The sequence below is a fragment of the Microcaecilia unicolor genome, chromosome 2 (genome assembly GCF_901765095.1).
Source record: "Microcaecilia unicolor chromosome 2, aMicUni1.1, whole genome shotgun sequence".
In the NCBI taxonomy this organism is placed as follows: domain Eukaryota; kingdom Metazoa; phylum Chordata; class Amphibia; order Gymnophiona; family Siphonopidae; genus Microcaecilia; species Microcaecilia unicolor.
Window position 1 is genome coordinate 651017294 of NC_044032.1, and position 25782 is coordinate 651043075.

General features: G+C 43.0%; 1 long non-coding RNA gene across 1 annotated transcript; it reads right to left on the reverse strand.

Moving 5' to 3' along the window:
- Positions 1-15308: 15308 nt before the first annotated feature.
- LOC115461728 lies at positions 15309-22804 on the reverse strand. The gene is made up of 3 exons (XR_003940750.1): positions 22725-22804; positions 22473-22586; positions 15309-15425 (listed from the first exon to the last, which is right to left on the reverse strand). It is a non-coding gene; the product is annotated as an uncharacterized LOC115461728 (long non-coding RNA).
- Positions 22805-25782: the final 2978 nt, after the last annotated feature.

Consider the following 25782-nt stretch of genomic DNA (forward strand, 5'->3'; position numbering starts at 1 on the left):
AATGTTGGAAATGTTACAGTTGACTGTTGTTAACCACAATCTTCTTTTGAATAAATAAAGTTATATATATATAAAACTATCTAACACTTGTTACTACCTGGGTAGCACCTGGGGAGTTCAGGAACTTAACTGTTCACAAGAATTGGACAGGATCTCAGGACACAGATGTTCCTCCTTACCCCCACCTTGAGAATAAAGAAAAATCCAGTACAGGGTTGCCAGGTGGAAATTTTTTTTCCAGCCCAATCCAGCCCAAAAAACAGCCCAAACCCGCCCAAACACAAACCCCGCCCTGACACCCCCACCCCGCGTCATCACCCCGCCCCGCCGTCATCAACCCCGCCCCGCCTCCCACGTCATCGGCCCCGCCTCCACGTCATCGGCCCCGCCTCCCCGTCATCGGCCCCGCCTCCCACGTCATCGGCCCCGCCTCCCATGTCACTAACCCGCCCAAAAAACGTCACTAACCCCGCCCCCCGCGGCTGAAAAAACGCCCTGAAGCCCAAAAACAGCCCAAAAAACCGCAACCCGCTGCGGGCAAAAATTTCCCGCGGCGGGTCGCGGAAAACCGCCCAATTGGGCGGTAAAACCGCCCACCTGGCAACACTGATCCAGTACCTCCTGTCTAGTTTGAAGTCCAGGGCTAATCAGAGCCCCAGGGCATCAACTTTGAAAGTATCTGGCCAATGATTGCAGATTGCCTTTCCATAAGCTTAAACTGGAAAAGACAAAGCCTTTTTTCTGCTACAGCTTTAAAACTCAAAACAAGAGCCATCTGCTGGCCAACTAGTAGAAAACATTTCATGAAATAATACAGTTTTCAGGCTTAGAAACCCAGAGTTTCGTCACAGTTATGTTATCTTTTGGAAGGCACATCAAGAGTGGATACCTATGATAGCAGAAGCAGTGTCGCTCGTTGCTTGCCTTGGTGGTAGGGAAATTAAAGGACTTATAATAGGAGGTAAGGAACATAGAGTCTCCTTGTTTGCAGATGATCTTTTGATATTGACTCAAGGTACAGAAAAAGCCCAAATGGCTTTACAGGAGCAAACGGCAGAATATGGAAGCTTGTTGGGATTCAGAGCTAACCCCGCTAAGACAGAGATTTTGAATACATCCCTTCCAAAAGGGGAGGAGACAAATCTTAGGAAATGTTTGCCCTTTCAATGGGTTTAGTATTTCTGTATCAAACTTGGGGCAGACTGGGAGACACTCTGTAGTTGGTATCTGTTGGAATAATGTATTGTATTTAACATGCATTGCCTGTCAGAAATGTTTTTTTTCTCTGTGATTACTCTGTGACCTCTGATGTAAATTGCTTAGAGAGGTCACACCCATGCAACTTCCTGTGGGGGTTAGGCACAGCACATGGAGCTCATGATCTCTCCTAAGCTGAGGATCAATGGTGGTGTGAGCATCCATTACCATCTAAGCACATGGAAAGAGCTGATAATCCAAAGTATAGTATTATGTATATATAAGCCTGTCTGAATATATCTGACTAAAACTGTGAGTAAACAGATGTTTTGTTACTTCAACTTTAAAGTGACTCAGCAGTGAATTATTCTGGGGTGTATGTGAGAGAAGAGAAAGAAATTAACATTTCTAAAGCTGAAGCTGTGTGTATAAAAATCTGCTAATTATTTACTACAAATAATCCAACAGTATCGAGATTTAGAGAGGTGGGATTAATTAATACTGTTCAAGAGAGGAAGGATGGGGGCAGTGAGAATGATGGTTCTCCTTAAATTTTTATATTATTCCAACTTCTTCTTGTTGAACTACCTCATAGAAAGATATTTTGCTTTATATAGGGAAGGAAGAGATCCAGAGTAGCCTGGGAGCCTGTATTCCAGTCTAAGGGAATGGGGGGATGGGTATACCCAATCTGGAAAAATACTACCAAGATGCACAACCTAAGGCAGTGTTAGAGTAGCAGATACCCCCAGCCCAACCCAAACAATGGGTGCTAGCAGAACAAGAGGCTAGTATGTTTTAGTTGAAGATTCTCTACTGGGCAGCTAGCATGCTCAAACACATTCAAGAGGTCCAAAACCCCTTTACGAGGACCACTATGAACCTATGCCTCAAGACACATCCCCATTTATTGAAGAATAAGACATGGGACATACGGATAAGTTTATACCCGAGCTAGGCAATAGCTTGTTTCAAAGATGGGAAAGACATGGTCTTCTCTATTTTGGTCAATTTATAGGCGATAACCAAATTCTACATTTTGGAACGTTATAAGTTCACTATCAACTAGCAGCTAGAGATGTTATTCCCTTATCTTCAAGATAAATGTTTCATTCAGGTAGAACAACAAATAGCAGGGGGTGGAGGCCTTAAGTCAGCTTTTGAAACTTTAGTGGGTGGACAAGTTGGTAGGGATTATATATCTTTTGTTTATGGGCTCCTCAACACCTTAGATAAATGGAAGGCTACCTACAGGGGGGCATGGGAGAGAAATGGGAAAATGTCTCAATGCGATCTCATAAATTGTCACATGCACCTCACATTATTGAGAACGGTCTTAAGGTACTGGTGAGATGGCATTACTCTCCATGTAGACTGCAAGCCATAATGAGGAAAGGGGTTGGTTTATGTTGGAGAGGGTGTAGCCGGAGGGGAATATATACTCACATCTGGAGGGAATGTCCTAAGCTCCAGAAATTATGGAAGGAGGTATCTGCATATGGGCAACAGTTACTCGAGACTCATATAGCGTGTACTATGGAAAATGCCCTACTAAGTGGGAGAGTGGAAGGGATAACAGGAGCTATGGATAAATTAATGCTACTGGTTTTTACAGCAGCTCGACTGCTGATTGCCTCACATTGGCATACACGGACCATGCAAAAACAGGCTGTATATTATATGCAAACAATATAGATTGACTACCTTAAAATCTAATAAATGCAAATATCAAGAAATGTGGGGCAATTTCTCCAGTTGGAAGGACTACCTGAATTTGAGGACGGGAGTGAAGGGAAGGGGAGAGATAAGGGATGCGGAGGGTCTACTTTTAGTTTTTCATTATTGGGGGTGGCAGTTTGTTATGTAACAAAATACTTGTTCTTAATTTTTTATGTTAAGAGATGCTGTCAGTTATTTTGCTAGAAAATTAATAAACAAAGTTAGAAATGGCAGTCGTAATTTCCTGTGGCAGCCTGCATGAGGTTGTGGCCGCCATTTTGGAATTGGGAATGGCATCATTATGATAAACTGCATTATATACTGTGATTTGTATTAACCTATCAGTAACACAAAATGTCCATGACTAAGTCAAACTGAACCTTGTTCATCAGTCATGTCCCTCCACAACAGTGCAGAAGACTCTCCACCTCCAGCAGCCCTTTCAACAGTACAGATTTCACAACCCCAAGACACTCTAGGATAAAGGGTTTTGCAGACCAGATCCCACCGCTGGGATACCCATCTCTATCCGTGCCTCCTCCATCTCCACAGACAGTTTAATCTGTCCAAAGTAGGGAAACAGACAGAGGGAGGAGAAGAGGAGATGACAACCTTTTATCTCACCAGCGCTGAATTCCTGAATGATTCCAACTGACTTTAGTAAAGATGTGCAGGAGGAATTCTATACGTACCTGTTATAGAAGTCAGGGTCTGCTCAGACATCTCTGATTCAGGATTTTCCATGAAGGGGATATCTTCCTCTTGCTTAATACTCAGGGAGAACACAGATGTTACAATTGGAAGGTCTGTGATGGAGAAAACACATTCACAAGGATTCACGAGGTATCTGATAATACTAAATTAGGAAACTGATTTTAAGTGGCCAAATGTTTGATGTTATTCACCCATCTCCTGTGATCTAAAAATGCAAAGCCCATTAAATCCCAAACATTTACTTACTGTTGAAGTCATTTGGATTTTCTTTTCCCTCCCACTCAAATTGTTGAGTGAAATATTTCTCATCTTCCTTTTTAATCTTGAATATAACATCAGGATTAAGAATTGAATAACCTGTTGATAAGAAATAGGAAAATTACATTTAAATTGTAATTGTAGAATCCCTCGGAAGGTTCCCTCTGCTTCATGTTTTGATGGAGCAGTGCGTGATTTGTGCATGGAGGTCTGTGTACAGATATCTTGAGACGTGTGTATTTGAATGACAAAGCTTGGAGAGAAGAGGCAGCAGTGGTCCGACACTTGATTAAGATTATATCATAGAGGTTTTCTGGTATAGAGATTTCTCTTCGTTTCCCTCCTAGGTGGAGGCACTGCAGCTGCCAATCTTCTGGTTACCATTTGGAGAGGTTATACGTTGTACAGTATAGTTGACGTGTACAGCTGATATGTCATGACCTTATGCAGAAGTCTCAGAGGGAATCTCTCTCTGGTCTTCTGTGCCAAATATTTTGTATAGGAATGGGAGAGAGACTCCTGCTGGTGCTGTGTGAAGCCTCTAGTTTAAGTTGTACATTTTATCTTACAACAGAGAGCAGCATCTTTTGCAGATCCTGTAGAAGTGGAGTCTTTCACAGGCTCCTATTGCATATGGGATGGTAATCAGAAGCCAGGATCTAAATTTCAGGTGCTCATGGTATCTAGTTCCTGTGATTTTTACACCACTGGTTCCATAATGTGCTTGTGTGGTAGATGATAGAGAAACATATTTACCTCTTGAGATGAGGATGTCATGAATCTCCTTGATGACCTTCTTGTACAGCTCCTTCTGCCATTCTCCCAGAAGGTCCCAGTCCACTTCCAAGAAATAAGCAGCAACATCCTTGAAAGTGACCAATGCCTAGAACAGCAAACAGGCGGGTCTGATGAGATCCAATTTTGTAAAATATTTTTCTAGCCACCAAACATACTTTGCGACACCATATTCTATCCCCCCAGCCTGTGTTTGGAATGCTGTTTGTGTATCTAGCACGTAATGATCCCAGGTTCCATCCACGGGTTTCTTTACTATAAAAGACATAAATCTCTGGATCTCTCCCCAAAAAGCTTTTACTCTTGGACATCCCCAAAAGGCATGATATAGAGTGTGGGGTATGTTTTGTTTTTGTTACATTTGTACCCCGCGCTTTCCCACTCATGGCAGGCTCAATGCGGCTTACATGGGGCAATGGAGGGTTAAGTGACTTGCCCAGAGTCACAAGGAGCTGCCTGTGCCTGAAGTGTGAATCCAACTCAGTTCCTCAGTTCCCCAGGACCAAAGTCCACCACCCTAACCACTAGGCTACTCCTCACATTTAACACATTTCTCCTCCCTTGTGCCGCCTATGTGTCCCCGTTGTCGTCCAGACATGTAGGCCCTCACCACCACTCTGAATCCACATTCTCTAAGTCTCTCATCTATAGTGAGGGCCGGGATATGTGCCAATGTTGCCCCAATGTCCCATCCCGCTAGGGTGGCTCCCGATTCCTTTTCCCATTTTGTATTATATACCGTATTTATAGCCCCTCTTTCCTGCCCAGCGCGCTGCTCTCCGTCCTCCTGTATGCTGCCTGACGGTCTCGGCGAGATTCAAAATGGCCGCCTTCAGCGGTTGAAGCAAAGAACAACGTTTGAAGTGGGCCGGGAGCTGGCCTTGTTTTAGATGCAGCAAAGTGACCATCCAGCTTATAATCGAAAGACAAAAACGCCTATATTGCGACCTAAATCGGGAGATAGGCGTTTATCTCCCAAAAACGAATAACGCGGTATAATGGAAAGGCGATTTTGGACGTTTTCAACTGCACTCCATTGCGGAAGCATACAAAGTTGACGGGAGCGTGTCGGAGGCGTGGTGAAGGCGGGACTGGGGCGTGGTTATCACCTGAACAGAGATGGGCGCCTTTCGCCGATAATGGAAAAAAAGTATGCGTTTGTAGCTAGAATTTAGGGCACTTTTCCTGGACTCTGTTTTTTCACGAATAAGGCCCCAAAATGCCCTAAATGACCAGATTACCCCAGAGGGAATCGGGGATGACCTCCCATGACTCCCCCAGTGGTCACTAACCCCTCCCACCACAAAAAATGATGTTTCACAACTTTTATTTTCATCCTCAAATGTCATACTCACCTCCCTGGCAGCAGTATGCAGGTCCCTGGAGCAGTTGTTAGGGGGTGCAGTGGACTTCAGGCAGGTGGACCCAGGCCCACCCACCCCTACCTGTTACAATTGTGCTGCTTAATGCTTAGTCGTCCCACCCCCCCCCCCCCAAACCCACTGTACCCACATGTAGGTGCCCCCCCTTCACCCCTTAGGGCTATAGTAATGGTGTAGACTTGTGGGCAGTGGGTTTTGAGGGGGATTTGGGGGGCTCAACACACAAGGGAAGGGTGCTATGCACCTGGGAGCTCTTTTACCTTTTTTTTTTTTTTGTAAAAGTGCCCCCTAGGGTGCCCTGTTGGTGTCCTGGCATGTGAGGGGGACCAGTGCACTACGAATCCTGGCCCCTCCCACGAACAAATGCCTTGGATTTATTCGTTTTTGAGCTGGGCGCTTTCATTTTCCATTATCGCTGAAAAACAAAAACGCCCAACTCACAAATTGTCGAATAAAACATGGACGTCTATTTTTTTCGAAAATACGGTTCGGGCCGTCCGCCCCTCATGGACCCTGTTCTCGGAGATAACCGCCCATGGAGATAGACGTTTTCGTTCAATTATGCCCCCTCCATGTCATAGGGGGCGAAATTTCTTCTTCTATATCTAGCGGTGTAAATAAATTAGTCTGGCCAACCCAGTCTCCTATATGCCTTAATAGGCATGCCTGATTATATCCGGCTAGATTTGGCAATCCTAGTCCTCTATGACCCCATCCTCCAATAATAACAGAGTTTGCATTTTAGGTTTCTTTGTGCCCAGCAAAACCTACTAAATGCTCTCATGACTTTAGTCAAATCTCTTCAGTACACGCAGGGGGAGCGTCTGCATGAGATATAACCATCTCAGGAGTATTACCATTCTAATTAGATTTATCCTGCCTCTCAGCGTCAATGGGAGACCTTCCCATTTCTCTAACTGGCGTTTAGTCTCATCCACCATGGTGTTTATATTAATCTCATATAAGTTCTCTAATTCCATGGTCAATCTGATTCCTAAATATTTAAATGATTTGTTGCCCATCCCAAGGGAAAATCCTGATTCCATAGCTGTCTGACTATTAGTGACAAAGCCAGTGCTTCCGATTTTGCCAGATTCAACTTAAGGCCTGCATAGTCTCCATATTCCTTCAGGATTTCCATTAACGCCGAGAGGGATGCCCGTGGTTCCGTAATCATAACTAGGAGGTCATCTGCAAAGGCCGCTATTTTGAATACTGAACGTCCCATTTGCATCCCCTTTACCAACGGATTGTCTATTATCTCTCAAATCAACGGGTCAAGAGTCAAGACAAACAGCATCGGGGACACGGGGCACCCCTGTCGATTTCCCCGTTGTATCAAGAACTCCTCCGGATTCCACCCCATTGACTCTTATTTTTGCCTTCGGCCTATGATACAGGGGTCCGTACTGCCGCCAAAAAACCGGCCGCTAAACCCATATTTTTCCAGCGTCGTGAACAGGAACGCCCAGTGTACTCTATCAAAAGCCTTTTCGGCATCAAAACTAATAAGTAAAGACTGGGCGTTCCTGCGCCTCCGCATTTCCAAGGCCGCTATGATTTTCCTGAGGTTTTTAGCTATTACTCTGCCTTCTACGAAGCCCCACTTGGCCTCATGTATAACTTTGGCAGCACTCTTTTCATACGGTTTGCCATTATTTTGCCAACACTTTAAATCCACATTTAGAAGGGAAATCGGACGGTATGACTCCGGATTTAGTAGGTATCTCCCCGGTTTTGGTAGCACCACTATTTTGCGCCAGAGCCAGACCATCCGGTGATTGCTCCATATCTATCATTCTATTAAAATAATTGGTCAAGGTTGGGGCAATGCTGTCTCCTAATATTTTATAGAATTCTATTTGTAGCCCATCCGGGCCTGGTGCTTTGTGCCGTTTCCCTTGTGCTATCCCCAGCAACACTTCCTCCACCTCAACCGGCTTGTTCAGTTTGTCTCTGTCCTGTTGACTGAGGGATGGCAAGCTTAATTATCTAAATATATAGACTCTGGTAGTCCTTGGTCTTCTGGCTTCGCGTAGAGTTTACCATAAAATGCGGCGAAAGTTTGGCAGATTTGCTCCGTCTTTACTCTCTATCTTTCCCTTTTTCTCCCCTTATTTGGAGTATTTGCCTTTTACTGCCCCGTGGGTTAGCCAGTCTAGCCATCAGGCGCCCTGCCTTATTGCCGAATCTATGTAACTGATACTTATAGTACAACTGGGATTAGATGCCCGCTGATGTAGTAGCACGTTGAGTGCTGTCTGTGTTTCTAAGAGTTTGCTGCGGTGGGCGTCAGTTTGTCTCTGTCCGGTATGCTTTCCGGGCTTGACAAACTAATGCGCTCAAACGCAAATTTACCTGTTTCAGGCTTTCTTCACATGGTGATAATAACTAATTATTTCACCACGGAGTACTGCCTTTGCTGCATCCCAAAACAAAACTGGGTCTCCTATATGTTGTGTGTTCAGGGTCATATAATCTTCCCATCGTTCCTTTAATTTCTCTCTGAATGTCCCCATCGTTAAACAACTCTAGTGGAAACTGCCAAGAGCCATCCTTAGATCCCGTATCTCCCATGTTCCACTCTATATATACCCATGCATGGTCTGATATCGTGTAAGGCCCTATATTTACTTCTTTTATCCCTCCAAACATGGCTTCTGATGTGAGTATGTAGTCTATTCTAGCTTGAGATGTATGCGCCCGTGCATGGTGGGTATAATCCCGCTCACCAGGATGTAGGACTCTCCATATATCTACTAGGTCCAACATCTGTCCCAGTCGCTTCAGGCCCTTATTGGATGCCGTGTTATCACTTCTCTGCCCCTTAGAGCTGTCTATTGAGGGATCCCACACCGTGTTTAAAATCTCCTCCTACTACTGTGTAAGTCTTGGAGTGCTGGAGAAGGTGGGCTATTACTTGATTGTAAAATTGCTTATCATATTGGTTGGGTGCATACAAGTTACAAATTAGATCGTTTGACCCGCCATCTCCACCTCCACCAACACATATCTGCCCCTTGGGATCTCCTTTAAGAAGTCGGACTGCCGCTGCCACCCCTTTTCTAATTAACACCGCCACCCCTCCTTTCTTCCCCTGTGCTCCCTGCGAAATACATTCCTCCACCCACCACGTCTTTAACTAGTGTGTTCTTCTTGGCTAAGGTGCGTTCTTGCGCAAAGCGATGTCTATTTTATGTCTCTGCAAGTGATGCATATTTTTGTTCTTTTAATCGGTGAGCTGATGCCTCCCACATTCCAGGTGACACATCTAGATGAATTGTATCGTGTCTGCCTCTCTACAAAACCAATTTTTCCTCCCAGAAGGGCATCCCAGCCTATGCCCCCCCCCCCCCAATTCCTGCCATCGCTCATTATTCAGCTCTTGCCCTAAATCCCCTCCTTTTCCCAGTACATTGGTTATCCGTCTACCCCCCTCTAATTCCCTCCTTACCCTCCTTTTCCCCCCATTTGCCTGTTCCCTCCCTCTTCCCATCTCATATCCCATTCCCCCAGACTTGTGTCCCTCAATGGGGAACCAATCACTTTTGATGCCTCTAGTCCCTCCCCCCCCTGCATTAGTCAGAACATAACATCATAACCCTGTATAACAGTTCTTTATATTTACCATCATTAAAATAGGAAAAGAAGATGAAAGAAACAGAAAAAATGGGGAACCCCCTATACGACATCTCATTACATAACCAAGACTCATTTAGTATGTTTTTGAAAGACCCCTTATTTGCACTTCATCCATACAAGTATTGCTTTTGCTTTCAGCCATTCACTCCCTCCAGACCCCACCCCAACTATATCTCCCTCTAATATCCCAGATGAAGGAAAAATAGAAAAATAACATGTCTTAAACAATTCTTCTCTCACGTCTGGAGATGCTGCACTTGCTTCTCTCCAGGTCTTCTCTTTCTAACTAGAGTTTGCAGCGTCCTAGTCCCTCAAACTTGGAGATCTAAATTGACATTTAACTTCCCCAAACAGTACTGATCAGTTTCTGCTTAAGATGGGGAAGCAGTGCTGGTTCCGGTCACCTCTCCCTTCTCCAGCCGCTGTAGGAATTCCTTCGCCTCCTCCACCGACTCATAGGAATGGGTTACCCCATTGTAGGTGACTCTCAATCGTGCTGGATATAATAGCGCGAAGCGGACCTTCAAGTTAAATAATTGGGAGCAGATTGAGGAAAAGCACGTCTTTTCTCTGCTACACCCGCCCGAGTAGTCTTGAAAGCAAAGAATCCTCTTCTGCTCATACTGCAGGGTGTTTCTCGTTCCTCGCGGCTTGCAGGATCATCTGTTTGTGGGCCTCTGTTCCAGCCGTTCTTGCTGCGCTGTGCTCCACAGTCAAATCGGGTGGAGTCACAGAGGATGACTTTGGCTCATCATCAGAAAGCCGGCACTCTGATCCAGGCACCTCCAACTCCTGGTGCGCACACGAGCGGCAGCGGAGGAGCTGGCAGTACACATCACAGTGGTAAAAACAGGAGGGAGGAAAGATGCGACCCACCCTACAAACCAAGCAAAAACAACTTCCCCTCCAACACAGAATCAACACTCTGCTCTTCCGGCACAGCCAAAACATACCGGCACTGAGTCTGGTGCTGTTTACTCTCTCTCTCTCTCTTTTTTAAACTTGAGTCCCGCTGCTGAAGGCTGAGCAAGGCACTCAAGGCTCCCGCCCAGACACGGCAACAGAGGCACAAAGCTGTACACTCCATGAGAGCAGAGAACGGGGAGGGACCTGGCCACCTGGGTTTAATACCCAAGGTGAAATGGGGGCACCACCAGACCCCACACTCCAGAACCCAAGAAGCACTACAAGGGACCAGGTGTAGGGGTTTTTTTTCCATATGCTCTACGCAAAATACGAAATTGGCATTCACGTATATCAGCATTTACCGACAATGTGAGCACTTCGGCCAATAGCTGATCAAAATCTAAAACAAGATCCGGCCTCCCTAAATCTAGAGCTCACCAGCTCCTTATTCTTGCGAGGAGCTATTCTCATAAGCGTCTTATATAATCTGGAGACCGAAAGACGGTCTCCCATGACCATACCAAAGAAATCCCTTACTCATTTGCCGTGTCTACCTCACGAATATAATGAGCTAACTGGTTATGCGCAAAGATACTACCAGAATCAGAATCAATACCCATCCCTAGGGCCCCAAGATTCAACATCGACACATTCGCAGTCAGAACATGTTCTAATCTAGTAACATAGTAGATGACGGCAGAAAAAGACCTGCACGGTCCATCTAGTCTGCCCAACAAGATCTACTCTATATGCTACTTTTTGTGTATACCCTACCTTGATTTGTACCTGTCCTCTTCAGGGCACAGACCGTGTAAGTCTGCCAGTACTATCCCCGCTCCCACCACCGGCTCTGGCACAGACCGTATAAGTCTGCCCAGCACTATCCCCGCCCTCCCAACCACGGCTCCCCATCTTCGAAACACAGGGTTGTCCATACTGGAGAAAACAATAAATTACCCTTACTGGGCATCAAATCAGAGACTTCCGATGTTACACTCCAATATCTATTCAAGTCCTTCCAAACCTCCCTCAAGGAACGTAGCAAGACACTTTCTCTAAAAGAGGAAGGTATCCTCCGACTAGGAACCTGCAGTAAAAATAGAGGTGACAGGGTCTAAAATGTTCTATTTCCAGCTCTTGGGTAGTAGAATCCTGTTGTATTGTTATTTGACAGCCAAGGCCTGAGACTTTGGTTCAGGCTCCAAAATGGTATAAAAACTTACAGGCCTTTAGCCATAATTTGAACTCTGAAGTTCCAGCAAGCTCCTGAGCTATTGGGACACAGCATGCAGCAAAATGAGGAAGGAGCTGGGGTGCAAAAAAAACCTCGTAAACAGGATACAGATGGCTCCTCAGCCAGGTGCAAGGTCTTGCTTAAATTTGTGGTTAACTGGGCTGAGGATGAGAACATGTTCTCAAGATAGAGCTACTCATTAGCAGAAGCCAATCAGTGCTAACCATGACATAATCTAGATCCAATCAGGTGAGCTTCCTGTAATATAACTGATATCCTGAGTAAACCTATAAAAGTTAGCGTACTTCATACTTCAAGTTAGAGAGGAGTCGTAGCTCATTCTCTCTCCAGGGGAAACCGGGGCAGCCCAATAGAATTGGCAAATTACCCAATTGTTTTTCCCCTGAATACCTTTGAGTGATAAACTATATCACACAAGACTAAAACCCGGATAGCCTACCTGTTTGCAACTGGGGGACTATATTCTTACAACTAATTGATTGCACATGCCACTTGTATGTTCTTTGGTGTCTTTGGTAAGTAAATAAATTTATAATCCTTAGAACCATAATGTCTCTCCTTCTCTTTACTAATATCTATTAATAATCCCTTGGTTTGGTTAAAAGAAATATGAACCACTATTTTATTTAGAGATGGAGTCAGTTTTGAGGTCCAATCAACCTTCTCGGGGCTTTCTCTGATACTAGACAGCTGACCGCAGTACCAGGCAGAACCTGGGGGGGAACATTTAACCCCCCATAAAATTCACTGTCTATCTAGCGACCTATCTGGCTCCCTATCCGTTTTCGCATCCTGTTCAAACTTCTTCTACTAATCTATAAATGTACTCACTCTGCTGCTCCCCAGTATCTCTCCACACTCGTCCTTCCCTACACCCCTTCCGTGCACTCCGCTCCATGGATAATCCTTCTTATCTGTTCCCTTCTCCACTACTGCCAACTCCAGACTTCGCGCCTTCTGTCTCGCTGCACCCTACGCCTGGAATAAACTTCCTGAGCCCCTACGTCTTGCCCCATCCTTGGCCACCTTTAAATCTAGACTGAAAGCCCACCTCTTTAACATTGCTTTTGACTCGTAACCACTTGTAACCACTCGCCTCCACCTACCCTCCTCTACTCCTTCCTGTACACATTAATTGATTTGATTTGCTTACTTTATTTTTTGTCTAGTAGATTGTAAGCTCTTTGAGCAGGGACTGTTTTCTTCTATGTTTGTGCAGCGCTGCGTACGCCTTGTAGCGCTATAGAAATGCTAAATAGTAGTAGTAGTAGCAATCCTCCAAGTGACGAAGCACGCAAGCTTGATTATAACGACGCAGATTGGGAATTCCTAAACCCCCTTCTCTCCAAGAACCTAACATGAACTGTAACGGCATTTTAGGTTTAGCTCCTCCCCACAGAAAAGTTCTTAACTGTCTATGCAATAAAACCAAATCCTTTTGCCAGAATAAGTAAGGCAGCATTTGAAGAACATAAAGCCACCTTGGAAATTCCACCATGCGAAATAAATGTATTCTTCCATGAAGGGAGAGAGGAGGGCCCTCAACGCTTCAACATTCTGTAGTATTTCTAACAAGCGGGAAATATTAAATGAGATAAGGACCCTACTTTCATTGCCAGCTGTATGCCCAAATAAGTGAAAGACTCCCATGCCCACCTAAAAGGGAACGCCCCTCCCCAATCCCGTTTCAAACGGTCCTTCGACGGCAATGCCAAACAGTTGGAAAAATTTAACTTGAAGACTGCAAAGTCCCCAAATTTACAGAACAAATCTAACAACTCCTCCAGAGATCTCCGAGGCTGAGGAATATGCATTAAAAGATCATCAGCTAAAGCTGAGATCTTAAAAGTAGCACATCCAATAGGTACCCCAGCAATCTCCGAATGGGAAGCAATTTCTCTAATAAGGGGATCCACAGACAACACAAAAAGCAATGGAGACAAAGGGCAACCCTGTCTCTCCCCATTAACCCACATAAAAGCCTTTGGATCTGAATACAACATCTTACCGCCTCTCCAAAGAAACCCTCGATCCCAACCGTCCTCAAGATTGCAAAAAAGAATTGCCACGCAACCCAATCAAAAGCCTTTTCTGTGTTGAAGCTTTATCAACAAAGATTCCTCCCCAGAACGTTCCACCTGCTTCCAATGAAGCCAATATTGATCTAATGTTTTAGTTGCCGTCCTGCCCTTCACAAAACCTACCTGTGAGGGAGTAATCAAGTCTGGAAGTACATGCCAGGCTTCAGAAGCACAATTCATTTGAGCAACTTTAAATGACTCCGGCATGGTCCCAGTCTCCCCCATTGAATTAAAAAGATTTAATAATGGGGTCTTCAACTGATCGCAAAGCAATTTATAGAATTCCACACTAAGGCCATCGGGGCCTGGTGCCCTATGGAGCTTACTTTGTTGGAGTGCCAGCAATAAATCTCCCTCTGTAATGGGAGCATTAAGAAATTCTCTTGCGAGGGTGTAACCTTGGGTAAGGATAGGTTATCTAAGTACAAATTACTGTCTAGCATAATACCTGTAGGTTCTGATACAATTGTTTGTAGTATTTCCCAAAACACGCTGCTATCTCAGTATCCGAGCGTACCCATCCCCCTCTGGAGTCTCGCAACTGCAATATCCTCGGTTCGCTCTTCTTTTTTTTATTAGTCATGCCAACAAGGCCCCGCCTTATTCCCGTGTTGGAACAGCTTATATCGATAATACAATTGGGATTTTCTCGCTCTTTGATGAAGCAGCTCATTCATTTCTTTCTGAGAAGTCAGAAGGCTTCTCTAGCCTCCACTGACCCCATATTGGAGGTGTTGCTTCCGGACCATCTTCTTCAACTGGAGAATCTCCTTATCTCTCGCTTTCCGAGTACAGGCTCTGTAAGAGATTATCCTCCCCCGCATCACTGCTTTTGCCGTTTCCCAAAAAAGACCATATTGGTGGGCATGAGCTCTATTAGGAAACACAAAATCCTCCCATCTTTCCCAGAGAAATATGCCAAAACCTGCATCCCAGTAGTGCTATATGTTAACGAGGAAATTGAGTGAAACAGAGTAAAAATTCAGCCGGAAACAGATTGCAAAGTGGATATAGAGAAGTCAGAAAGAGTGAGAGATATAGGGAAGGTTATAAAAATTAACAAAGGATGAAAGACAATAGATACTAAGATAAAGAGAAGAGGCAGAGCGACATGGGATAAGGGTGAGGGAGAATAAGAGAAAGAAGAAATGAAAAAAAAAAAGAAAGAAAGTAGAACACAAATGAAAGAAGAAAAGTAAAAATATGAAAAATAGAACAAACACATTATCTACACAAGAGTTAGAAGTCAGAGGCTGTGATTATAACACCTCGTTCTCACCATCCCTGGTCCACAGGAGGGAAAAGTTTGTATCACCTCATTACTAGCTTTAATCATAGCTTCATCACATGCTTCAGGCAGTTCCTCACAACTGTCTGTTGTGGTCAGATTTCCTGTTTCCTCAGATCCCCAAGGCTCAGTTCTGAATCCTTTTTGCTCAAATTGGATTAAAATGTCAGGCCTGACATTGTAGAAACCTATTATAAGAAAAAGACAGCAAAATATGAAGTTACCACAGAATTATTCACAGGCACCTCCACTGGTACAGAATTAAAATAAAGAAGGGTACTGCTGTTACTGATCATCATCAAAAATGTATTCTAGAAATACCTCGATATTTTCATGCTGTGGTGAACAACTCCTTTCTCAACAGCACTAATACTGCATAAATATAATGGAAATGTCTGTCATCACGAGTTTTGTTGGTGATTCGATTATTAGGCATGTAGATAGCTGGGTGACTGGTGGACGTGAGGATCGCCTGGTCACTTGCCTGCCTGGTGCAAAGGTGACGGATCTCACGCATCACCTAGATAGGCATTAGATAGGCTGGGGAGGAGCCGGCTGTCTTAGTACACGTGGGTACCAATGACATAGGAAAATGTGGGAGAGAGTTCTGGAAGCCAATTTAGGCTCTTAAGTAGAAAGCTCAAATCCAGAATCTCTAGGGTAGCATTTCTCAAGTGCTACCCGTTCCACGCGCAGGGCCCAAAAGACAGGCAGAGCTCCGGAGTCTCAATGCGTGGATGAGAAGATGGTGCAGGGAGGAGGGTTTTAGATTTGTTAGGAACTGGGCAACATTCTGGGGAAGGGGGAGCCTATTCCAAAAGGATGGGCTCCACCTTAACCAGGGGTGGGACCAGGCTGCTGGCATCGGCGTTTAAAAGGAGTTGATAAGAGCAGCTTTTAAACTAGAAACTGGGGAAGGCTGACAATCGCTCAAAAGCGCATGGTTCGGGATAAGGTATCTTTCAAAGACATCACCAAAACAGGGCAGATAGGGTATCCCGATAGTGTGGTTGCAAAAAAGACCATAGTAGATCAGGTGTCCTTAAATAAAAATCAGACAAAAGATTGCAAATTAATACTGTCAAGTACTGAGCATGATGTAAACAGGAACAACAAACATAATTTGAAATGTCTATATGCGAATGCCAGAAGCCTAAGAAATAAGATGGGAGAGTTAGAATATATTGCACTAAATGAAAAATTAGATATAATAGGAATCTCTGAGGTCTGGGGGAAGGAGGATAAACAGTGGGACACTGTCATACCGAGGTACAAATTATATTGTAGCGATTGGGTGAATTGAATTGGTGGAGGGGTAGCACTGTATGTTAAGGAGGGCCTTGAATCAAATAGTTTGAAAAGTCTGCAGGAAACAAAATACATATTGGAATCCCTATGGATTGAAATTCCATGTGTAAAGGGGAAAGGATAGCGATAGGAGTGTACTACCGTCCGCCTGGCCAGGATGAACAGACGGATGTAGAAATGTTATCAGAAATTAGGGAAGCTACAAGCTGGGCAACACAATAATAATGGGTGATTTCAATTACCAGCAAAAAATATATCTTTCTACCTTATATACAATATGTTGCAAGCAACTATGGCATCCCCTGGGCAATAAAATTTTCAACAATCACAAAAATGTGGAGAAAAACAGACATCAGGTATTACAGAAACACCTCTTTGTCAAAGGACAAGCCTTTTGTATAATGAGGGAACCATATCAATCATGTGTCTTCAAAAAAACTCCACAAAACTCTTATGCCACTTGGCTTAACCATGTGCTCTACAAACAATTGTAAAGGAGACTTAAATAATCCAATTTAAATTTAACAGGCTTGGAAAGAGTACTTATCTGGCTGAAGAATTATCCTGCTTTATGAACTCAGCCTCGCGTCCACTGTACTCCACTCTTCAATAAAGTCCGACAGGGTCGCCCTGTTCGCTATGATATAGCTGCCTTCAGGGGAATATTTATATATGTGAAAAAAATCCAAGCTCATAACGTCTCGCCGTCTCCACTTTACTCTGGTTCAAAACATGGCGGACGGCTTCTTCTCCACTTTCACAATCTGCGTCTGACGTCTGCGTCTGACGTCACCCGAGAATGCTCCAATCACCCGGACTACTCGTCAGAGAAACGCTTTCCATTCGATTGCTACATTTAAACCCCTAGGTATGACAGTCTTTAGAACGAAAATCCATCTTTGTTCTCTTTGTCTTAAAAGGCGTCTAATATCACCTCTTCTTTCGAAATTCTCATTTGTTCCTATACAATGCATCTCAATTCTGAAAACTGATAATGATGTTGTATGCAATGTGAGACCATAGGTTCATATGTCTTCCCCGCTTGGATACAGTGTCTGTGTTCTATTAACCGAGTTTTTGAAGTACGAGAAGTCTGTCCCACATAACATAATGCACAAGGGCACATTATGATGTATATCACGTTCTTTGAAGTACAGTCCGTTATAGAATACAGCTTATAAATCTTTTCAGAAGTTGGATTAATAAATCGATTGGAATTTAACATGATATTACACACAGAACAATGACCACAAGCACTATGAAACCCCTCTTCACGTCTTCTGATCGTATCTCGATTCCAAACCTCTGCTGGACATAAGGTATCATTAAAATTACTGTTACGTTGAAATGCAAAAATCACTTTTAAGTCCCGAAAGCAAGGGTGAACTTGCAACATAGGTAAATGTCGTTTAATAATCTTAGACATTTTGTCTGTATGGGCATTATAACGTGTTACGAATGTTAACACCTCTTCTGACGCCTGAATCTTCTGGCTGGGATGTAACAGCCAATCTCTATGATTATTCTTAGCTCTCTTCTTGGCTTTAGACACCAATTTCTTGGGATAACCCCTATCAATCAACTTCAATTCTAACTGGTTAGCCTGTTGTTGGTAGCTCATAGTGGAAGAACAAATCCTCCTATATCTAAGGAATTGTGCAAACGGGATGTTCATTCTACAATGATAAGGATGCATACTTGCAAATTGTAAAGTGGTGTTGCGGTCCGTAGGTTTGATATAAACAGAAGTGGCCACCCGCTGATGTTCCTTGTATACGTCTATACCCCAAAAGGAGGCAATAATAGTTTTGGAACAAATTATGGATTCCAGACCTCGTCCATAGATGGTGCCAACGGAATTTGTTATTGATTTAATTCGCATTACTTTATCTAAAAACTATTTCACTTGGAATAAGAAATTTTATTTCCAAAAGATAGGGGTCTCCATGGGTGCTGCCTGTTCTCCCACCATTGCCAATCTTTTTATGGAATATTTTGAAACACAATGGATCTACACGTCCACTTTATTTAGGTATGCCATATGTTGGCTTAGATACATCGATGATATTTTCATGGTCTGGAGGGGCACAGTGGATCAATTGAATCAATTTGTGGATGAACTAAACGCATGTCATGAAACGATAAAGTTTGAAGCCAAACATAGTTTTTCAGCCATCGCATTTTTAGATATTTGGGTGACCTTGGAACATCAGCGGGTGGCCACTTCTGTTTATATCAAACCTACGGACCACAACACCACTTTACAATTTGCAAGTATGCATCCTTATCATTGTAGAATGAACATCCCGTTTGCACAATTCCTTAGATATAGGAGGATTTGTTCTTCCACTATGAGCTACCAACAACAGGCTAACCAGTTAGAATTGAAGTTGATTGATAGGGGTTATCCCAAGAAATTGGTGTCTAAAGCCAAGAAGAGAGCTAAGAATAATCATAGAGATTGGCTGTTACATCCCAGCCAGAAGATTCAGGCGTCAGAAGAGGTGTTAACATTCGTAACACGTTATAATGCCCATACAGACAAAATGTCTAAGATCATTAAACGACATTTACCTATGTTGCAAGTTCACCCTTGCTTTCGGGACTTAAGAGTGATTTTTGCATTTCAACGTAACAGTAATTTTAATGATACCTTATGTCCAGCAGAGGTTTGGAATCGAGATACGATCAGAAGACGTGAAGATGGGTTTCATAGTGCTTGTGGTCATTGTTCTGTGTATAATATCATGTTAAATTCCAATCGATTTATTCATCCAACTTCTGAAAAGATTTATAAGCTGTATTCTATAACGGACTGTACTTCAGAGAACGTGATATACATCATAATGTGCCCTTGTGCATTATGTTATGTGGGACAGACTTCTCGTACTTTAAAAACTACTACTACTACTACTATTTAGCATTTCTATAGCGCTACAAGGCATACGCAGCGCTGCACAAACATAGAAGAAAGACAGTCCCTGCTCAAAGAGCTTACAATCTAATAGACAAAAAATAAAGTAAGCAAATCAAATCAATTTGCTTAATGTGGACGGGAAGGAAGAGAGGAGGGTAGGTGGAGTCGAGTGGTTACAAGTGGTTACTAGTCAAAAGCAATGTTGAAGAGGTGGGCTTTCAGTCTAGATTTAAAGGTGGCCAAGGATGGGGCAAGACTCGGTTAATAGAACACAGACACTGTATCCAAGCGGGGAAGACATATGAACCTATGGTCTCACATTGCATACAACATCATCATCAGTTTTCAGAATTGAGATGCATTGTATTGAAACAAATGAGAATTTCGGAAAGAAGAGGTGATATTAGACGCCTTTTAAGACAAAGAGAACAAAGATGGATTTTCGAGCTAAAGACTGTCATACCTAGGGGTTTAAATGTAGCGATCGAATGGAAAGCGTTTCTCTGACGAGTAGTCCGGGTGATTGGAGCATTCTCGGGTGACGTCAGACGCTGAGTATATAAGCAGATTGTGAAAGTGGAGAAGCCGTCCACCATGTTTTGAACCAGAGTTAAGTGGAGACGGCGAGACGTTATGAGCTTGGATTTTTTTTCACATATATAAATATTCCCCTGAAGCAGCTATATCATAGCGAAACAGGGCGACCCCTGTCGGGACTTTATTGAAGAGTGGAGTACAGTGGACGCGAGGCTGGGTTCATAAAGCAGGATAATTCTTCAGCCAAGATAAGTACTCTTTCCAAGCCTGTTAAATTTAAATTGGATTATTTAAGTCTCCTTTACAAATGTTTGTAGAGCACATGGTTAAGCCAAGTGGCATAAGAGTTTTGTGGAGTTTTTTTTTGAAGACACATGATTGATATGGTTCCCTCATTATACAAAAGGCTTGTCCTTTGACAAAGAGGTGTTTCTGTAATACCTGATGTCTGTTTTTCTCCACATTTTTGTGATTGTTGAAAATTTTATTGCCCAGGGGATGCCATAGTTGCTTGCAAACATATTGTATATAAGGTAGAAAGATATATTTTTTGCTGATAATAGATTCTACCTATTCCGTTGGATTAAAGTGATTTCAATTACCCCAATATTGACTGGGCAAATGTAACATCAGAGCATGCTAGGGAGGTACAATTCCTTGACGAAATCAAAAACTTTATGGAGCAGCTGGTACAGGAGCTGACAAGAGGAGGAAAAATTCTAGACCCAGTCCTTACTGGAGTGCATGATCTGGTGCGGGAGGTAATGGTGATGGGGCCACTTGATAACAGTGATCATAATATGATCAGGTTTGATATTAGCTTTGGAGTAAGTATAAACAGGAAATCCAAAACGTTAGCGTTTAACTTTCAAAAAGGATAAAATGAAAGAGAGAAAAAAAAAACTTAGAGGAGCGGATGCGAGGGTCAAAAATTTACATCAGACGTGGATGCTGTTCAAAATAATACCATCCTGGAAGCCCAGGTCAAATATATTCCACGTTTTAAAAATGGAGGATGGAAGACCAAATGACAGCTGGCATGGTTAAAAAGTGAGGTATAGGAAGCTATTAGAGCTAAAAGAAAATCCTTCAGAAATGGAAGAAGGAACCGACTGAAAATAATAAGAAACAGCATAAGGAATGTCAAGTCAAATGCAAAGCGCTGATAAGGAAGGCAAAGAGGGACTTTGAAAAAAAGATTGCGTTGGGAGGCAAAAACACATACTAAAATTTTTTTAGGTATATTAAAAGCAAGAAGCCGGCAAAAGAATCAGTTGGACCTCTAGATGACCGAGGGGTAAAAGGGGCGATCAGGGAAGACAAAGCAATAGTGGAGAGATTAAATGAATTCTTTGCTTCAGTCTACATCGAGGAAGATTTGGGGGAGTTACCCGTGCCAGAAATGGTATTCAAAGCTGACGAGTCGGAGAAACTGAATGAAATCTCTACAAACCTGGAGGATGTAATGGGGCAATTTGACAAATTGAAGAGTAGCAAATCTCCTGGACCAGATGGTATTCATCCCAGAGTACTGACAGAACTGAAAAATGAACTGGCGGAACTATTGTTAGCAATATATAATTTATCTTTAAAATTGAGTGTGGTACCAGAAGATTGGAGGGTAGCCCATGTAACGCCAATATTTAAAAAAGGTTCCAGAGGACAGCCTAAGGTTCGGTGCCAGGAAAATGGTAGAGACTATTATAAAGGACAAAATTACAGAGCACATTCAAAAGCATGGATTAATAAGACAAAGCCAACATGGATTTAGTGAAGGAAAATCTTGCCTCACCAATCTATTACATTTCTTTGAAGGGGTGAACAAACATGTGGATAAAGGCGAGCTGGTTGATATTGTGTATCTGGATTTTCAAAAGGCGTTGGACAAAGTACCTCATGAAAAGACTCCAGAGGAAAATGGAGAGTCATGGGATAGGAGGAAGTGTCCTATTGTGGATTATAGCTACGTAATGCAAGGTTCCATGTTAGGAGTCACCGACCAAGAAAGGGATCTCGGAGTCGTTGTTGATGATATGTTGAAACCCTCTGCTCATTGTTCTGTGGCAGCTAAGAAAGCAAATAGAGTGTTAGGAAAGGAATGGAAAACAAAAGTGAGGATGTTATAATGCCTTTGTATAGCTCCATGGTGCGACTCCATTCTCTTCTGTTCTACAATTCACTCTTTCGACAATGTTAACTCCCTAATCTCTAATTGGTCTGTCTTGAATAGACTGTAAGCTCTGATGAGCATGGACTGCCTCTTCAAGTTCAAGTGTACAGTGCTGTGTACGTCTTGTAACCCTATAGAAATGATACGTAGTAGTACTAGTATTAATAGCAATGCTGCTCAATTACACACCCCGGCAGTATCTGCTTTACAGAGAGGATAATGGCTTCTTGTCCCACCAGCTCTGAATTCCTAAATAATCCCGGCTGATTTTATTAAGATGTGCAGGAGGAATTTTATACTTACTTGTTACAGGAGGGTGAGTCTGTTCAGACGTCTCTGATTTAGGAGGATCCATCAAGGGGAGATCTTCCTCTTGTTTAACACCGAGTGAGATCACAGACGTTACAACTGGAAGGTCTGTTAAGAGAAAATACATTAGAAGGAGTCATCAAAGATACGATAATACTAAATTAGGAAATAGACTTTAAATCTCTAAATGCCTGGAGACTTTGATCTGAAAATTCAGAGACCTTCAAACCCAAAACATTTACTTACTCTTAATGAGATCATCTGGGTTTTCTTTTTCCTCCCACTCAAAATGTTGAGGGAAATAATTCTCGTCTTTGTTCTTAATCTTGAATATGACATCAGGATTAACAACTGAATAACCTGTAAGTAAGCAGGAAAATAGCATTAAAATAAAAATGTATAAGCCCTGGGGAGGTTCCATCTGTTTCCTGTTGTGAACAAGCAGTGCATGAAAGTGTGTGTGTTTACATACGGGACTAAGTTCTGTATATGGAGCCAAAAAATGATGCTGATAAAAATTGGAGCTAAACGTTATTCTATAAAACAGTTCTCAGAGTTAGGCGCTGTTGATAGAATAGTGTTTTGCGCTGGGATCTGCGACCAATTTTGGGTGTAAGGATTTACGCCCACTGAAACCTGGTTTATATTCTTACACAGAAGTTGTAGACGGAGCTCCGGAGCTAGGCAGCCATTTCGGACGGTGACGTCACTTCCTCCGTCCTGATTTATATTCTTACACAGAAATTGTAGTTCTCAGGAAAAAAGGTCAAAATTTTGTTGTACAGAAAAGGGAGACAGACTGCAGCTGGTCTTGTATGAAGCCTCCAGTTTAAAGTAAACATTTTATCTTTTGCAACAGAAGCCAGGTCTCAATTTCAGGTGCCCACGGGACCTGGTACCTGGGATTTTTCCAGCTCTGATAAAATAACAGCACCCATTCCATTAATGTGCCTGTGTGGTAGATGATAAAAAAGACATAACTACCTTGTGAGATGAGGATGTCATGAACCTCCTTGATGACCTTCTTGTACAGCTCCTTCTGCCATTCTCTCAGAAAGTTCCAGTCCACTTCCAAGAAATAAGCAGCAACATCCTTGAACAAGGCCTAGAACAACAGACAAGACACCGTCAGTCATAGTTTCATTATATTGTTTACCTTGTTGGGTAGACTGGATGGACCGTGCACGTCTTTATCCGCCGTCATCTACTATGCTACTATGTTTTTGTTTTCTCCAGAACTTCGGATCCCTTAAATGTGAAGGACGAAAACTGGAAAGGAGATGGCGCAAATCTCACCTGGATGAAGACAGGCTAAACTGCAGGAAGCACATGGCAAAGTACCGCAAATCCGTAACAGCAACCAAAAAACAGTATTTCTCTCAATGCATTGCACAGGCTGCCAATTCAACCAAGCAGCTGTTCAGTATAGTAAACACCTACTGCAACCCCCACAACAAAACCAGCCTGCCCAGTCTAAACTCACAACAAGTTTGAAGAAAATTAAAAGACGAACACACACTCAATGCATAGAAACAGACACAAAGAAAATATAAATACGCAATAAGACAAATCAAAAGGACATACTATAAAACTAAAATATGGCCAGACTAAAAAGACATGAAGAAACTTTACCAACTTGTGAACAAGCTACTAGATACCACAGCGGTCACTGCTACCAATATAGACATCCCCTCCGCAGACAAACTCGCTAAATACTTCAATGAAAAAATTATAAACCTACGCAAAACGCTACCCCAGGTCAATACTGATACCGATAACTTCATTAATAGCTTGGATCCAAATCCTGGAGAACACCCAGCCATCCGAATCTGGTCAAACTTCACACTCATCACCGTCGAAGCAGTCACCCAGGCGATCAAAAGGTTCTCCAGCACCCACTGCAAACTGGACACCTGCCCCAGTTACCTACTAAAATCTGCCCCGGACCGCTTCTTAACAGACCTCACATCTCATCTAAACGACCTGCTCCAATAAGGTCTTTTCCCAGAGGAACATGGTAACATCTTACTCACCCCAATCCAAGAAGACACCCCCAAAAAAAAAATAACCGAACTTACCAACTACCGCCCAGATGCATCTGTTTCTCTAGCAGTCAAGCTGATGGAGAGCATGGTGACCAAACAGATCACTGACTACATGGTCAAGTTCTCAATACTACATGAATATCACAATCGGGATATACATCACAATCGGGATTCCGCCCCCTCCATAGTACCGAAACTGTGCTAGTCACTCTCATGGCCAAATTCAAGCAAGAAATAGTCACAGGTAAAAGCATACTCCTCCTCCAATTCGACATGTCGAGCGCATTCGACATGGTCAACCACAATATACTACTAAAACTCTTAGAGTACTTCGGGATTGCTGGAAATATACTTAACTGGATCAAGGGTTTTCTAACCACCAGAACATACCAAGTGAAATCAAACCTAAACACATCACAACCTTGGAAAGCAGACTGTGGAGTACCTCAAGGATCACCACTATCACCAATTTTATTCAACATAATGATGATCCCACTGGCCAAATCCTTATCTAAGCAAGGCCTCAATCCATTCATCTACGCTGACGATGTCACTATATACACTCCCTTCAGACACGATCTAACAGAAATCATCAACAAAATCAAACTTGGATTGAACATCATGGACTCATGGGCAAACGCTTTTCAACTGAAACTGAACACGGAAAAAACATACTGCCTCATTCTCTCATCTCAACACAACACGTACAAACCCACAACTTTAACCACTCCAGAACACACCCTCCTTATCTCAGACAACTTGAAAATACTCGGCATCACACTCGACCGCAACCTTACACTCGAGAGCCAAGTGAACTCCACAATAAAGAAAATGTTCCACTCAATGTGGAAACTTAAACGAGTAAAACCTTTCATCCTGAGGGAATCATTTCATAACCTAATACAATCAATGGTACTAAGCCACGCAGACTACTGGAACGGAATCTATGCGGGATGCAAAGAACAACTCACAAAAAAACTTCAGACCGCTCAAAACACAGCAGCCAGGCTGATATTTGGCAAATTGTGATTCGAAAGTGCCAAACCTCTCCGAGAAAAGCTGCATTGGCTTCCAATCAAAGAACACATTACCTTCAAAATATGCACCCTGGTCAACAAAATTATCTACGGCCAAGTCCCAGGCTACATGACAGACCTCACAGACCTACGACTCAGAAACATAGCCAGATCATCTCGAACATACCTAAACCTCCACTACCCAAACTGCAAAGGACTTAAATACAAAGCAGTCTATTCCAT